We start from the raw sequence: 18,134 nt of genomic DNA on the forward strand, positions 1-18,134 counted from the left end.
GGCTTTCCGCTAGTTTCCATATTTTCAGCCAGAGTGTTGGGACTTATGGACAGGGTTGTGGGGGCTGGTGGTTTATTTTCAGAGTGTGGAGATTCTAATAAGAATGACTTCTATTAAGCCCTTATCTAGAGACAAAGCTTTCTTCTTGCCATGGAAAAGTAAAGCTGGTTTTGCTGTTTGTCTTCATGGGAAATGGTCTACCCTTTGACTCTAGCTCTGTAGTTAAAGACCTACGTTTGAGCTTTGGCTCTATCTCTACTTAGCTGTGTCAAGTTGCACAAATCCCTTAAGTTTCCTGATCTGTAAAATGGAGATAATATTACCCACGACCTAGGGTTATGCTAAAGAATGAGATAATGCCTGCAGAGTGCCTAGAGTATGATATGCTCATGGAAGTTACAGTTTGGGATACCTTTTATGTGGTTCTTTATCTGCTACCCTGCCTTCCTGCACATATTTTTGGCTCTCAGAAGAAATTTGGCACTCCAGCATAGTGGGCCCACTATTTAGGGATGTGGAGAACTAGTAGGTTTTCTTTAAGGATAGGGGGACCGTAATAAGACCAGCTACCCTTGTTGTTTGTCTCCTTGATGCCAGGCACCTTGTAGAAGGTCTTCCACAAAGCTGTGGGGCTACAGCTGGAGTCCAGCTCTGGCTTCAAACCCACAGTCTCCTACTGTCTCCCCTCTCTCAGTCCTGCTTTGCCCCCTTCCCAAAAAATCAAAAAGAAATAACTAGAATAAAGCCAGAAAAGTCTGTCAGGATGTTCTGTTTGGGTTCAGTGGTTTGCTCACTGGAAAGTCCGGGTACGCTGGGTCCTGTGGGTCAGGCGCCTTCTTCCTGCTGTGTTTCTTGACCTGAGGCTCCCTTCCTGAATGGCCATCACTAGGAAGTTAAGAAGGAACTGGTTTGGGTGGGGAGTTTCCTAAATCATCCCATTTTGCCCTTTTCTAGAAGTGAGATAGGCAGAGAGCCCCTCCCTGGCCGGATGTCTGGAGTCCTTCTCCCTACCTCTACTCCCTGCACTGAAGGTGGAATGGTTCCCCCTTCTTAGGGTCTTAGAGGGATGGAGGGATGCTGTGTGACTGGACCTCCGGAGTCCCTTTGCTCTATTAACAGCACTGGTAGCAGATCCCTTAAAGGGGCAGGAGTGGCCAAGTGAGAAAGCACTCTCTTCTGGAAGGGTGCCATACCAGGACAGCTACAGGAGGCTCCTCCCACTGGAATGTGGCTGGACTACTTTACCTCTCACAACCCACCATCAGCTTTATCTTTTCCAAACAAAGAGCCTGTGCTTTAATTCCTCATGGACATCCCCTGGGCTCTGGACACAGCTAGTCCTCAGATCTGTGTGCTGATACTTTACAGCACACCACTGGTTTATGGAGTAAAGTACTAAATGTTCAGATTTATGTGGGTCATTCTGTACTGCACACCTGTGAATAAGCTCATATGGCTTACTTTGTGCCTGTTCTTGGTTTCCTCCTTTCATTACTGCCCTGACCTCAAAGCAGCGTGAGAAAAGTTGCTAGCTGTGTCCAGTTCCAGAGAATCACCACTTCCCCTGTCACCACTTGCTCAGCCTAACCAGTGTGGTGGTGACAAGGAAAAAAGGAATCTAGTAGAGCAGCACTTAGGGCTCCCTGTGTTAATCATCTTCCAGCTTTTCCCATTTTATAGATGAGGGGAGTGTGAACCAGACAGAGAAAGCCATTTGTTTCCCAATTGGCTGGTATTGTTATTTACTTTGAACAAGTCAAATGGCCAAATTAGTGTATCACATCATGATGCAGGAAAGGAGTGTGGCTTCTGGACTTGGATTCCACTGGGAATCCTAAATTCTTCTAAAATGTATGGCATTGGACAAATGACTTACTCCTCTTAACCTCAGTTCCCTAAGATGGTAATACATTGCAGTGTTGAAGTGACTGGTAGAGGTAACATATGCAAACATCTTAAGCAGTTACAATGATAGGTATTCAGGAAACAGTGACTGTTACTTTTAATATAGTCTCAGTGGTTTGTTAATGGACACTGGCCACACTGGACTCTTAAAGCTGTGTATCTAAAAGAAAAAGCTTGACATAGCTATTGTCAATCTCAATGTAAGCTTTCTGTGAGCAGAGGGCATAAGGAACCTAACCCAGCCTCCACTATAGGGTTGTGGCCACCTGTTCCTGCAGCTAGGTTCCTGTGAGTAGGCATAGGTTCTCAGCCATACCTCTGTACAGAGCCCTGTTTCTTTGTTTTCCCACCAGAATATCTCCTAATGCTTAGGATATCTTCATCTTACCCATATACTTCAGATATCACATAATTGCTAAATGGTATGTTTCATGGTTTTATAGATTCATAGAGCTGGGAAGGAGCATAAGGCCATCTTGGCAGATTACAGACCTGGGGTTTTTGTTCTTTCTTTAGCAACATCATGCCAGATGGTTTTTGGCCCAGGCTTGAGAACTTCCACCAATAGGAGGCAGCCAGCCAGTTTGATGTTCAGAAGCCACTCTGACTTTGACACTGTTAGACACATAATTCCTAGAAAAATATGCTTTCCAGTGACTCCATCACAAGAATTGATTCTTGTTCTAACATGTTGGCCCTCAGGGAACAAATCAAATTACTCCTTACGATAGTTCTTCAGAGATGATGACAACAGTCCTGTACTCTGAATCTTCACAGACCATAAAACTCCTGCTCTTTCAGTGATGTGGCTTTGACCCATTATGCCCTTCACAGTTCTGGCTTGTCTCTCCTAGGCAAGTTCCAGCTTTCCACTCTGGCCTGTATGTGTGGTTACCAGAAGCAAACCCAATAGTCAGGTGGGACTGATCAGGTTAAGCTAGAACATTATTTTGGATTCTGTACTATTAAGTTAGTCTCAAGGTCCTGGTAGCTTTGTGACAGCTTTCCACACTGTCAACTAGTTGGGTTTGTAGTAGATCAAAGCCACTAAATTAACACAGATTCTGTATTGTTTCTGAGGGTGGCCATAACAAGTTACAGCATCAACAGTATTGGTTGGAAGCTCTGAGGGAGCATCTGTTTCCTGCTTCTCTCTTTGCTTCTGATGGCTGCTGAGAATTCTTGGCATTCCTTGGCTTGTAGATGCTTCGCTCCAAACATTGCTTCTGTCTCTACATGACGTACCCCACCCCCCATGTGTGTTCTATATGCCATTTGACTCCAGACCAATGGCTCTTAATTTCTGTGCAAGATCTTTTTACCAGATATAAGGATTTCCAGCAAATATATTTTTCATGTTTGTTAGTAGATATTAGTCACTGGAAAGATGGATTTTGTGTAAAGCTGGAAATTAATTTTAAAGCAATGTATGATCTTTTCATAATTCTTGTTTCCTTGTTTTCAGGAAGCTAGTGTTAATTTACAATAAGTAATAACTATGACCTTGAGCAATTCTCTGACCTCCTCAGACCTCAGTTTTCTTGTTTGTAAAACAAAGAGATTGGATGAGGCAAGCTCTGTGTCATTTTTAGCACTGAAACTCAATTTCTGGAAAGCAAGGGTTACCAAGGTTTCAAGTTGGCTTAATAAACTGAAAATGTACATCTCTTGACTAAGAAGACAGATTATGATTCATGAATCTGGAAATTTGAAAAACTCTACCCTTTTGTTCACCTTTGACAGGATGTATAGACTAAGTTATTTCTTATATGTTTCTACTCTCTTCTTGATTACTCACATAGTGTAATGTGGGATTGGCATCTATTTGGGTCTCAAAAATTTGTTACACGAATGAATAAATATCCTTCTTTCACATACCATTAGTGGGAGCAAGTAATGCAGTTTCATTCTAGTATGGTCTCATCTAGTAACTGTGGGCCTTTTAAGATTCCTGAAGATGATAATGATGAGGAAGATGATGACGATGATGATGATTAAAGACTCTATGCCCAACATGGGGCTTGAGCTCATGACCCTGAGATTAAGAGTTGCATGTTCTACTTCCTTAATTTTAATTTTAAAAAGATGATGGCAATGTTTCAAAGTTGCTTTCTGGAGCAGTTTCCTTATCTGATGTGGGTGACTGTTGAGGTGTGGACTCCAGTGCTTATGCAGACTGTGCATTTTTCAGGTTGAAGAGGTCCGTGATCTTGTCCCAGGCATCACTTGGTCAGATGCTTTTCTGTTGCAGGAGCCCCTCGTGCTGTCGCTGGCCCTGTGGGTCTCCATAAGGGGTTGTGGCCACTGGTGCCTCTTTGGATTCTTTAGGGACTTTTATTGGCAGTGGCTCTTTGGGTTTTTCACTCTGTGGAAAAAATAGTCTGTTGGCTGTCTTGGGTCTTACTTTTTTCAGGAGACCCTATAGGGAAGACTAAGGACAAGTTCACTTGCCATTATTGTTTGGAAGATTCTTCTTCTAAAACTTTTTTTTTTAATGTGAGAAAGACATTTTGTGGCCTTTGTTTGCCATCTTCTTTTAGTTCTCTTATGCAGGAAATCTTCATTCTTTAAAACAGGTCTCCTTCCTGAAAGGAAAATCTTTTCTACAATCAATGGTGGTGGTACAAAATAGATGCAAAAACTCAATGTCCATAGAGGTTTAGTGGATAACAAAAAAGTTGATTATGTTTATGCTCTCCAATTTTTTGGGGGGATATTTAGCCTACTCTGTTTATCTTTGGTTTCCCCCTTTTTGTTGAAATATGGGTACAAAGAAATAACTATCCTGTCGGGAAATTAGAAGTATAGGTGTGGGGCTCCTGAGTGGCTCAGGCAGTTGAGCATCTGACTTTGGCTCAGGTCATGATCTCATGGTTCGTGAGTTTGAGCCCTGTGTCGGGCTTTGCACTGACAGCACAGAGCCTGTTTTGGATTCTCTGTCTCCCTCTCTCTCTGCCCCATGCCTGGTTGTGCCTGCTTGCTCTCTTTCTGTCTCTCTCTCTCTTTCTCTCTCAAAGAAACATTAAAATAAAATAGAAATACAGGTGTGATGATAAATAGCACTAGGTGTACACCCTCAACATTGAGAAGCAGTAGGGAGTGGTAGGGTCTGCAGTGAACTAGAAGGACCATTCTGTCCCTCATGGTGGCCCACTGTTGCCACAGTTTTGGTTTTTCCAAAGGAAGCCAGATTTTTATATGAAATGTTCATATTTTTAATGCCTTTTAAAATGTTTATTTATTTATTTTTTGGGAGGAGGGGGACTTACAGCGCAGAGCCCAAAGTAGGGCTCTATCTCATGACTGTGAGATCATGGCCTGAGCTGAAACTCTGAAGTCGAGTTGGACACTTAATCAACTGAGCCAACCAGGAACCCTGAAATGTTCCTACTTTTAACCTTGACTCAATTTAACTAATCTGTGTGGCTCAAATAAAATTAATTGTGGGGACAAATAGGTTTGCAGGTCATCAATTCGAAACCTCTGATATGTATTGGGGCAAATTGATATATGGGATGGGCTCCTAAGTAATCTCTGTCTATAGATTGGTCTGGGCTGGTGTAGGGGTCCTAGGGAAGCTGTGATGTGGAGGGATTTCTCATGTTCATCTTTGCATATGGGTATGGAGGAATCCAAGATATGTATAAAAGACAAGCTGTGGAATAATACATACAATTTTATTCTATTTATGTAATATTTTTCTGAAAAGACATATATGTAAAATTTAAAATACATAAAAGTTTCAGAAAGACGAAAAACAAAGGATACTCAAGAAACTGGTTAAGGTATTGCTTCTGAGAGTGACACTGAATTGGAGGGAAGAAAGGGAACTTTGGCTTTTTTATTTTTATTTATTTACTTATTTTAAATTTTAAAAAATGTTTATTAAAAATTTTTTGTTAACATTTATTTATTTATTTATTATTGAGAAACAGAGAGAGACAGAGCATGAGCATGGGAGGGACAGAGAGAAGGGGAGACACAGTATCTGAAGCAGGCTCCAGGCTCTGAGCTGTCAGCACAGAGCTTGATGCGGGGCTTGAACCCACGAATGGTGAGATCATGACCTGAGCTGAAGTCAGATGCTCAATCAACTCGACTGTCTCTGTCAAGAGACAGAGAGAGAGACAAAGACAGAGTGCGTGTGCAGGCGGGAGTGGGGTAGAGAAAGAGGGAGACTCAGAATCTGAAGCAGGCTTTTTGAGCTGTCCGCACAGAGCCCAATGTAGGGCTCAAACTCACAAACTGCAAGATCATGACTTGAGCCAAAGTCCAATGCTTAACTCACTAAGCCACCCAGGTACCCCGAACTTCTGCTTTTTTCAGCCTTCTATAACACGGTAATTTTTGGAAGGAAGAATGAAGAGTCATTGGGATGTATAATTGCTACATAAAGACTGTGAGCCTTCAGTGCTGATGGTGTTGAAAAAGGAAAGAAGCATTGTGGATCAGAGTGATCAGGAAGGACTGCTAGAAGGAGAAAGGGCTGTGATGGTTGGGCAGAATCCACTAGGGAAGACAACAGCAGCAGCCAAAACCCAAGGGTAGTCCAAGGGGACTGGGGAACAGTTGCACTTGGCAGGAGCCAAAGCTAGAGAGAAGAGGTGAGAGGTAAGGAGGCTTTAATAAATAAGTGAGGAGGGTGGTATCTGGTAGGAGATAATGGAATGTTTGCTGTGCTCCAGCATGATTCGTCTAGCAGCAAGGACAAGGGAGTCTGTAGGTAGAGCCATACGGTAGGAATCTCTCATGAGGCCTCTTCTGGCTCCCAGGTAGCTGCCACTGATCCCTCCTAGGGTGTTGCCTGGCGAACGGAGGTTATACCTATATACCTGATGAGTAAGCTCGTGGCACTTCCTGTTCCTCCACTCCCAAGAGTGTGGACTTTGGAAGCTTGCCCATCTCTGCTGCTGCTTGATGTGGTTCCTCTACCTCTGAAGCCAGCATGTGTCTCCAGACATTTTGGAGGTTCTGTAGAGCCACTGGCCATTGATTAAAGTGTAGCTGCTGAGAAGGGGCCCATACTTTGGAGTCAGGTAGTCCAGGGCTTGAATCCTGACCTTGCCAGTTACTGGTGTGTGGCCACGGGATGGCACTTGATCCCTTTGAGCTTCAATATCCTCTGTGCAAAATGGGGATAAAGTGATTTATCTTCTAGGGTTGTTGTACTTGGCAGCTTGATACCTGGCAGATAGATGTGCTTTCCTTTACTTGTATATTGTGGTACCCAGTCTGATCTGTAATTACAGATTTGCATTATTTACATTTCATATATAAAATATATACTTTTTTGTATCTATTTATGACCATATCACTCTATTCTCTTGGATTGTAAGCTCCTACTCAGTGAGGGCAATTCTGTTCTAAGCATTGTTTTACCTCAAAGCACTCAGAGTGCTAAGAACGTAGTAGGGCTAAATAAATGCTGGATAAGTGGAGTTTGTGTTCTTTAACCTATTCTAGTCTTTACAGCAATTGTCTTGTCATCAATTAGGATATGTCTGTAGGCTAGGGCCTATCTCCTGTGTAGTTAAGACAACTTTTGTCAAGCCAAATGCCCTTGTTAGGATGATGTATCATATAATTTAGATGGTCTTCTTTTAAAATATATGAAACTGCAGGGGTGCCTTGGTGGTTCAGTCAGTTGAGTGCCCAACTCTTGATTTTGGCTTAGGTTATGATGTCATGGTTCAGTGAGATTGAGCTCCGTGTGGGGTTCCGCACTATCAGCATGGGATTCTCTCTCTCCCTCTTTCTTTCTGCCTCTCCCCAGCTCACATTCTCTCTCTCAAAATAAATAAACATTTAAAAATGATTAAAATATGTAAAACTGCAGAAGGCATGTAAACACACTGCTAGGGCCCTTTCCGTGGTCTTAGAAGGAAGGTGTGGAAGTGAGTGGTGCTAATGCTTGAGCTTCATTAGTTTCAAGGAAACCATCTGTCATTTAAAGGTTCATAGAACACTCACTGTAGGCACAGTAGGAATTATGAAGGATAAGGATATTTCTAAAAAGGAAAAAATGGTGGCAGTGATTACAGGTTTTAGTAAAACTGTCATCCAAGTAGACTCAGAATAAAATCCCTTGTATGTATTTGATATATATTCAATATATATTGAGCACCTACTGTGTGCCAGGTACTATGTAGGCATTGGAATGTAGCTGTGAAAACAGTCCTTGTCCTGTGGAGCTTACATTTCATGTGGTCACCTGCATCCTGACTTGTAGACCTACTAGGTTGCAGTAAAGAGCCAGTGTTGATCTGAAGCTCTGGCAGTAAAGCCACAGGCAGTAAAAGCACTTTAGTACCCTATTCCCTTTCTGCCTCTTCTCCATTCTCCTCTCCAAGCCTGTTCTGAGAGGGAGAGCCACATGGTTAAATCTATGCTAATAGGAGTTCAGCCATTCCAAGCCGTGATGAAAGAACCCTAGACTGTTCCCAGGAGGAATGGGTATGGTGGCTTGTAACTGCTCAGCCCCTGCCCTGCCATGACCATGGGCTGTAGTGATAAAGGAGCCACCATTTCTCCATCAAAGGCTCTGTGTTGGGGCTGATTTCAGCCACAAAGATAGAGCAAAACTGAGTGAGCAATTCATTCAGACCCCAAAACTCCTACATGGAGGTGTTTATGTCGTGCTTCTAGAGGGGCAGCCAACCCCACAGTCTCCAAGAAGAACAGAAGAATCAAGTGCCTGCCTCCCTGTTTACTCCCAGCCAGTGCTCCGCTTGGCCACAGCGGGGCAGTGACTCAGAGCTGGAACCATGTTCCTGTGTTGTTGCCACATACTGCGTGGGGGCTGGGGAGGAAGGAGAATGAATGAGTAGGAGCAAGTGGCTGCTGGATTTGTAACACCTTGGGAAGCAGCTGCTCCAAAACCGAAATTGAGAGTAGGCGGGCTGTGAGCCTCCGCCTCACCTCTATAGGCAGCTGGGCCCTCCTTTCCTGTGTGACTGGAGCCCAGGTTTTCATAAGGCTGAGGCTGGGGAAGAAGACACAATCCTTCTGAACATGGAGCTCAAGGAGAGAGTGAATGTGTCTGCCACCTTTCCCAGCAAGATTGGGAGAGCAGGTTAGTCTCGTATGGGTTCCACAGGGACTCAATTTGCTGCAATGTTTTCTGATTCATGAAAGTCAAGTAATGACTGAAAGGGAGTTTTTGATGGCTTGGTTGGGAGTGCCTGCAGTTAAAAAGAAACCCCCAAAACAAACAGTCCAATTTAATTGAGAATAAATAGGACAGAAGTTTCATTAAGTACACTTCTCCAATATCATTACAAAGGATTTTCTGTTGGCAAGTGACATTGGGGAGGGTAGCTGTTCTGCCTCGTTCCTTTGTGTTTTAATTCTGTGTAGTGTTGTTCTAGTTCAGTCTGTGTCTCGGACAGTAGTCAGAGATGAACCTCAGCATTTCAGAATGTTATATTTGGAGCATCTCTATAGTATCACCTGGTTCATCCTTCTCATTTTACACTTGAACCTCACTTATTGAAGAATATTAAACAGAAGCATAGTGCTGAGTATTCTCTGAGGCCGAAAATGTTTCCTGTGAAGTTTTAAAACTTCTGTAGTGTGTCTCTGACTCGGTGCAGCTTGCTGGGGAGGTAGTTTTTCTTGGATTATGCTCTCTGAACCTTGAGACTTGATCCAGTGAGGGACAGAAGTGGGGCTGAAGGCAGTGCCTACTGATCTTAAAGTACTTTGCCTGGTGGGCAAGTTCTTTAAATAGAAGTTTAAACTGGAGGGTGGGTAGTGTGCTTTAATTTGAAAGACAGAAAATGTGTTCTGGAGCTGCTGTCCTATGGCAGGCTAATAATGCTGGAGTTTGCAACATGGAAAAAGGCAAAACAACTCTATTAGTGTGTAGTCTTAGAGCTAGCAAAAGAAAACTATAACAGAAACTAAACATTAAGAGCTGCAGACCAGGCCCATTATCAGTACTCTTCACAACAATCTTGCAGAGTTGGAATTGTCTTCTCTCTTTGGCAGATAAAGAAACCGACACTCAGAAAGGTCACTAACTCATTCAAGGTTGTGCCCTGCCAAGTGTGCAGTGGAGCTGGGGTTTGAACCACAATCTGTAATGACTCTGAAGAGCAGCCCCGGGGTTCGGCAGGCCTCATGTGGCCTCTGCAGATGCAGAGTCTAACCTCATTGGACAGAGAGGAAGCCAAGACCCAGAGAGGCTGAGTGTTTGCTGGGGGTGTGTGCAACTGTTTGGTAGTAACAAAGCTGGTACCTCAGCCTCCATTACATTGCTTCTTTGCCAGATTTCTTTAAAAATAGAGCGGGAGGCTATTTGGATTTGATTTCCTCATTCTATCAGGAATTTGGCTTTAAATTAATTTTCATGGTTATTGAGGTCCTGTGAAGTCAAAACTAAAACTCCCTATTAACCAAGTAGCAACCCTAAGTGCTGGGGCCCCATGTGGGAGCTCAGGAAGAAGGCAGGTCTTCAGCATGGGTTACTGGGTCAGAAGAGGTAACTTATGGAATGAGTTAGCCATTGAGTGGATCTGAGAACATCTGGAGAGACTAATGAAATATAGAGCATTTCAAATCATGCTGGGAGACTTTAGTCTGTTAAATCCAGAGTTAGGAAAGGATAGCTCTCTTTGCAAGATACGTGAGCTTTGAATATGCTCAGTTAGTTTAGTGACTCCTTTTATGCCCAGATCTGTCTGTGCCAGGCTCTGCCCTTTTAGCACCTTTGGACGAGGAGAGCAGGTACTGACTGCCCCTTCAGGTGGTAGGTCTGGGGTTTGGCTGAATTTCAGTGTCTGTGCTTAGTTGGGTATGTGAATAAAAGTCAGGTATGGACAGTGTGGGAGTGGAGAAGGCTGTTGCTTGGTTGCCATGCTCCCCAGGGCTGGTGAAGTCTCTCAGCAAGGGTGTTGGAGTCTTCATCAGGGCCTGCAGACCCCCTATCTTCTCCGACTCTCTCTGGGAGAGCCATGATAGGTTGGGCTGCTGCAGTAAGAAAATAAAGTGGGTTTTACTTAGCCTCTCCCTAAAAGTAGTATGTGCTCAGGCTTTTGAGACAAAGGAGTTCAAGTGCCTGCTTCATGGGTTTTACTGTTCTGTGCTGCAGGAGATCCACGAGAAATAAGTGAATGATGTCTCCCAGCCCTCCAGGAACTTAGGATCTCACTAAGGGTAGGGAGAGAGGGAGGAGAACAAATACACATGAAGTAAGTAGAGAGCAATATAAGAGATAGCATATAATCAGTCACCAAACTGTAGGTTTCATACCAAATACTCTCCTAATTCACAAAAGGGAGATACAGGTGATGTTTATATTATCCTCCTGTGTGTTTTTAATCACTCGGTAATTTCCTCTCGGGTGTTTGCATTCTGTTCTTTGATTCTCTCTGTTGAGTGTATTACCCTCCTTTGCGGGGGTGGAAAGGGGGTGCAGGGGAGGACTAATTTCTCCAAATTATATTGTAACACGTTGGGAGAGAGCCAAGAATGGAGTGTTCTTGGCATGTTGGTGTCTCATCTTCCTTTCCTCTGTCACTAAGAGCAGGAGCCACTGCCCTCTGATGGCTTGTGACCCTTTAGATTCTTGTCTCTGTTACTTTTGTCCCGACTTCTGTAGGGTTAGCTGGTCTGTTTGGTGGCATGGTGTATGAATCCCCTTAGTCACTTCTCATTCATTCATTCATTCAGCAAATGTAACAGTGCCAGACACTGTTATAGGCCAATAAGGGCAGTGAAAAGACAGACAAGGTCCGTGCTCTCCTGGAATACACAAATTAGTTAGGGAGACTGACAGTTGTCAAAACATGTAAGTAAGAAAACTGACAGTAATTAAAATAGGGTGACATGATATGAAGTGACTTGGAGCATACCCCAGTGGGTAAGTGGGAAAGGCTCTGACATGGGGATAATTCTGCCTATGTCTGAGTGACAAAGAGCCTGTTATGAGAGTATGAGGGAAAGAGCTTTCAGGCTGAAAGGATAGCTAATACAAAGGTTGTTAAGTTGAGAAGAGCTTGGTATTCAAGGAGCAGAAAGGGGGCCAGTGTGGCTGGGGCGAGATGGGGAAGGAAGAAAGAAGATGTACATTGTACAAGAAGATGATACAGCTGGTTAGGGGTCAAGTCACCTAGGGTCAAACCAAGGTAGAGAGCTTGGATTTTACTCTGTGATGTGGAGCCGTGTCGGGTTTAAAGGAGAAGTGTGGCTTAACTTCCATTTGAAAAGACCCATCTGGCTTCCAGTGAAGAGAGTGGGTGGTCCAGAGGCCAGGATGAAAGCAGAAAGAGCAGTTAGGCTGTTGCAGTATTTAAAAAAATTTTTTTTAAATGTTTATTTATTTTTGAGAGAGACAGAGCATGAGCAGGGGAGGCGGAAGGAGAGGGGAGACACAGAATCTGAAGCAGGCTCTAGTCTCTGAGCTGTCAGCACAGAGCCCTGATGTGGGGCTTGAACTTATGAACCATGAGATCATGACCTGAGCTGAAGTTGAGTGCTTAACTGAGCCACCCAGATACCCCTGCAATATCTTATCTAGAGATGATGAGGTGTTGGCTGTAAAGCTGGGGAGAAGTGGGTATATTCAGGGATGTCTTGTACATACCACAGGACTTATAATGTAGTTTGTGTGCAGGTTAAGGTAGAGCAAGAAATGGGGAGTGACTCCTAGGTTGCTAGATAGAGATGATGCTCTTAGTGGAAATGGGGAAGGCTGGAGAAGGAGTACCAGGTTTGCTGGGGTGGGGAGAGGAGGCTCATTCTGGTTTTGCCCTGTTAAAATTTGGTTGTCTGTTAGTTGTTGCCATAGTCAAGGCACATGTTCAGGGTCAGCAAATGTTAACTGAGAACCTTCTGTATGCCATTCATTTTGCGAGATTCTTTCATGTATGTCCCTCATTTATCCTCACAACAACTATTTGGAAGGATATTGTTACTATTCCCTATTTTCAAAGGGAAGAACTCAGGCTCAAAGAAGTGAGGTGTCCGGCTCTGGTTTGAACCCCGGTCTTCTGACCCCAGGGCTCAGGGTGGACATCGAAGGAGGCTGGTTAGTGCAGTATCGATGGCTTTCACTTGGAGAGAGGTTATGTTGGCTCATCAAGGCCTGATTCCTATGATTCTCGAAGAAGGGCCTATCAGAGTAATGCCCATGTGTAATGAGCTGTTGGAAATCTTGACATTTTCAAAATAGTGCAAGCGCTAAAGACCATTTCAATAAGATTCTCAGTCCCCGTAACTCGTTTGTACTAAATGGACAATTTTATAAAAGTGTTAAAATAAAAGGAACTTAGAAATTCTGAGGGGATGTAAGGATGCTATTTCAGCCTTTGATTGCAACCTCTTTACTCTGTGGCCCCAGTAGGAACTGAGGAAGATGAGGAGGCAATTTCTTGTGTTCTTGGAGTTTTGGTTACAAATTTTGGGGCCTAAGTAGGGGCATTGTTAGGTTACCCACATTCCTTGGCTTTCTTGAGACATTGGGATTTAGAACAAAGGCAGTAAGTGCCTTAACAAGCCTGGAGGCAGCACTGCATGTGGCATCAGACCTGCAAGGTGACACTCTTACAGTATTGGGGGAGCTACACTGAGGAGCCAGAGGGGCCAGAGTGGCAAATGCTGCAAGCATACCAATGAGAAGAGCCTTGATAGAGTCCCTCCTTAAGCTTTGAGGCTGGATACTCTTCTTACATTGTAAGCTGTTTCTTCTCTTTATAGCTGGGTCAGATGAGAGCCCATGCTGACAGTGCAGATTTGTCCCACACTCAGCATATCAATCCCACCACTGTCAGAAAACCAGATTGATCAGGGTGCTTTGAGTACCAGTCGCATAACTCCAGAACTTCTTGCTGGAAGAAATTGCCATGCTAAGTAGTTGGAACCTTTATGTTTAACGGACCAGAGTCTTACTGCTCACATTATAGTCAAAAATGATATGAATAGAAAATTAATCTTGTGAGACACTGTGGGACCTGCTTACATTTTGACTAGTCCTGCCTGTGATTGGAGGCGGGCTCTTCCTTATATTGAGCTCAAATCATTTTCCAGTTTTCCCTGGTCCTCACTCTGTCCTCCTGTCAAATTCTCCTGTTTCCTGTTGGACTTCTTTGGGGCCTAACCCAAGTCCTTTCAGGTCCAGGGCTTGTGAAGACATGTTTGTTTATGTGGATGGTTACCTATGGCTCGCCTTCAGGGGGATCGTCCTTCACTGCAACCTTCTGCGTGCCCTGGTCCTCTCCCAGGTGAGGTTGTCTGACCTTCAGCTTGGAGGGGCTGTTCCTTGGAGGATGAGCAGGGTCTGAGGATAAACCCTAGCCTGTGTTTTACCTCATTTGCCAAGCTACTTTCTCAGTAGCCTGAAGAGAGATGGAAGCCCTTGAATGGAGGAAAGAGGTTTCTGTGCTGCCTTGAAACCGGCCACCTGGCTCCCAGCCGGGCCATCTCCATCACTACCAAAGAGCAAGGTGGCAATTCAGGTTTAAGAACAGGTATTTCAGGGGATTTGTCTGTGCCTGCTAAATTTGTCTTGAGACAGGGTGATAGGACATGAGATTCTTCATGAATTTTAGAAAATCAGGAAATGGAGCAAGGTGGTGGCTTTTGGGCTGAGGTTGGGGACAGCAGGTGAAGTCAGAGGACTTTGCAATCTCCAAATGGGTGTGAGGTTCCAGCATTTAGCAACCTTTGTTTGGTGAGGGTGAGCCTGGGTTGGTAGAAGGAGACCAGAAGGGTGGTGGTGTGCAGAAACGCAGGAGTTGGCTGCCATCATGGGCAAGTCATCCACCCTTTCTGGGCCTCACTTCCTCACCTGTGGTCTGGTGTGATGAAACACAGCCTGCCTTACTGGGTATTTGGGGAGATTAAATAACTCAAGTACCTAACACTTCTTCATTTGCTCAAAAAGTGCTGAACCAGAAGCTCTGCCATTAGCAAGCCAGGCGAGTTTGATCAGAAATAATCATATTTTAAGACCTCAGTATTCAGGAGGTATTACTCTGGTTTATCTCTTTTCTCAATGTCTGAGCCCCCTTTTCCCTTTAATTCAGTGTTCCAGTAACATCATATAACCTAGATCCTCAGTTTGCTTATGTGCAGCATGGAAATAAAAATACTTTCCTTGCCTACCTTGGGGGGGGGGTGCATTGGGAGGGTAAGGTATGATGAATATGACCATACTTAAAGCTTCATAGAAATTCAGGAAATGGTAGTGATGCTGTGGTTGATAACTTTTTCTTTTTTGGGGGCAAAAAGGCCAGCATCTATATCAAGGAAGAAAAGTTGGGGAACTGCTTCTGAAGATCTGATCAAATAACAGCTATATTTTTGTTCACTTTAAAAATCTATCCTTCTAATGTTGGAATGTAAACTTCATCTTAGTGTTTAAACCTTTCAGCTCCAGATTCATTCACCCAAAACTCTGGGCTTATTTAAGCTAGTACAGTTTGGGTGTAGGGAGCCCAGGAGTTGCTATTAAGATCGTGCAGTTTGCTGGATGCTGGATTCTGCTCCAGGCATATGGGAGATTCGCTCTTTGTGTGTTTATCAGAGATCTGCCTAGCTGACCTTAGAGTTTGACCCAAGGTCGTTTGGGGGCTACTGACTGCCACACAGGTGTTGGCATTCAGAACTTTGGTCCTGGGCACAACAGAAGAAGGGAAAGAGGGAAGTGCAAAGGAAGCAGGGGAGGGAGTAGCAGCGGGTGATCTTGTTTTTCTGATGCTTTGTCTTTCGGGATTCCTGGACTGCCCCTAGACTCCTGAGGGAAGGGGACAGCAGGTTATCATGCAGAGTACCAAATGTAGAAACGGAAGACTGAGATTTATGTCCCAGTCTTCTCACTTACTGATGAAGTTATCTTGAACAAGTCACTTAACCTTTCTGAGCCATTTCCCATTCATAAAATGGGGGTCAAAGGTGTTAATAGCTAAGGAGGTATAAGGAAAGGTTTTGTAGACTGGAGAACCCTTGAGAAGTAATAGTGGGTAGTGCTGTTGTTGCTGTATTATTACTCCCAATGTGAACAGGGCATTCTTTTTTCTCCAGGTGAAAATGAGGCAGGGAATTTAAAATTCCCTGGTGAATGGAGGTGACTCTCTAAAAGAAGCTGGATATTAAAAAAGAAAGAAAGAAGCTGGGTATAAATAAAGCCTAACCCTTGAACATGTTGCAAGTGTTTAAGTTTATTTTTTTAAGTTTATTTATTTTGAGAGAGTGTGTACGTGCGAGTGGGGGGAGGGGCAGAGAAAGAGGGAGAACCCCAAGTAGGCTCTGCGTCAGTGAAGAGCCAGAGTCCGATGTGGGGCTCGAATTCATGAAACCATGAGATCATGACCTGAGCCAAAATCAGGAATCATACACTTAAAAAAAATGGAGTGCCTCAGTCAATTAAGTGATGCAAGGATTTCTGATCCAAGTGTTACCCAGGCCTGCTTCTCATCCTTCTCTAGATGCTCATGCCTTAACTCTGCTTTTTTCGTGAAGATCGGGCTATTTTTGACCAGATGGAGTCCTAGGATTTTCAAAGACTTGCTTCAAACCAGGAGCTGGGAATTGGGAAGCGGGAGTGGTTGGAGGGTGAAAGGCTGCAGGGGGTGTGGTGCACAAGCACAGGGCAAGGAGCAACCTGTCCTGATGGCGTTGACCACTTCACATTTGGCTTATTAGAATTCAGGCTACTCAGAACTTAGTGCGAGCGTACTCCAGACACCAGAACACAGGACACTCTGGTCAGGCCCCAGGGTGAAAAACTACAAAGTATTTCAACTTTGTAGGTGTAGAGATTCCTCCCCCGCCTTTTTTTTTTTAACCTTTATACTTTGCTCATTAAACCTACTAATCTCTGGGGTAGCCCCATGGTCAGTTTGGAGATGGGGCTAATACCTTAACACTAGCAAACAGAGGATAAATTGACTCTGACAGTGGAGGCATTTTAACCATCTGTATTAGGAGCCTTAAAAAATGACCATGCCCTTTGATTAAGTAATTTTACCTGTGGGACCTTAATCCAAGGAAATAATTTGAATTGCAGGAAAAGCCTGTACTAAAAGATGAATAGTGCACCTAAAACGTCCAGCAGTAGGAGAATGTAAATCTTTTTAGAATGTAAACACCATGAAGTAAGGACTTTTTGTTCACTCTGTATCTCTAGCACCTAAAGCAGTGCCTGACACACAGATGCCAATGAACATTTTTTAAATGGTTATAGAAAAAAAATTCACATCCATTTGATAAAACTATTACAGGTTTAACTGACTATCTGGAAGTAGAACATTCCTGTGAAACCTTTTGTAAAGAGAAACAGAGACAGAGTGTGAGCGGGGGAGGGGCAGAAAGAGAGACACAGAATCTGAAGCAGGCTCCAGGCTCCGAGCTGTCAGCACAGAGACCAACGCTGGACTCGAACTCACAGTTGGTGAGACTGTGACCTGAGCCAAAGTCAGAAACTTAAATCAACTGAGCCACCCGGGCGCTCCTCTTAGGCTTTTCTCGTATCTTAGGACACATCTAGTTAATAGATGCACAAAATAAATCGAGATAAAACACAGCTGCTCACAGACACAGTTCAGAGGTGTGGCAGTTTCATGCTGTGATGCTGAGTGTAGTTCCCAGATAGGGAGCTTGGTGGTGCCATTCGATGCTCGGGTGTTTGTTGCCTCTCTGAGGGCTCCCTGCAAACCAAACACTGAATGTGATTTTTGCTTTTTAGCTTGTAGGAGCGAAAATTCTCTTCAGATTTCTTTCAGTTAGTGAAAACAGGCACTGATATAGGTCTTTCTTTTTTTTTTTTATTTTTTTTTAATGCTTTATTTATTTTTGATACAGAAGAGACAGAGCATGAGAGTGGGAGGGTCAGAGAGAGAGGGAGACACAGAATCTGAAACAGGCTCCAGGCTCTGAGCTAGCTGTCAGCACAGAGCCTGACGCGGGGCTCAAACCCACGAACGTGAGATCTGACCTGAGCCGAAGTCGGAGGCTTAACCGACTGAGCCACCCAGGTGCCCCTGATATAGGTCTTTCTTAAGTGAAGTGGCATAACGTGAACTTTCAAAAAGCAGGGGACACCTAGATTCAGCTATTTCAGATGAAGAAGTCTTAAGGACATAGGAAATTTTCTACATTAATAGGATGTGAAAAAAGCAGGATACAGATTTATAAAATACAGCAAAATCACAATTTTTTTAATAGACAAAAAACTGAGGAAGGAGAAGATACCCAGGTTTATCCCTAGGTGGTAAGATCATGGGTGACAT

General features: G+C 43.9%; 1 protein-coding gene across 1 annotated transcript in view; it reads left to right on the plus strand.

Moving 5' to 3' along the window:
• Positions 1–18,134, plus strand: part of PLEKHA7 (pleckstrin homology domain containing A7) — a 135,820-nt gene that overhangs the window by 26,436 nt on the left and 91,250 nt on the right. The gene's annotated exons all lie outside the window — the stretch shown is intronic.

This window comes from Suricata suricatta, chromosome 11 (genome assembly GCF_006229205.1).
Source record: "Suricata suricatta isolate VVHF042 chromosome 11, meerkat_22Aug2017_6uvM2_HiC, whole genome shotgun sequence".
NCBI lineage: Eukaryota > Metazoa > Chordata > Mammalia > Carnivora > Herpestidae > Suricata > Suricata suricatta.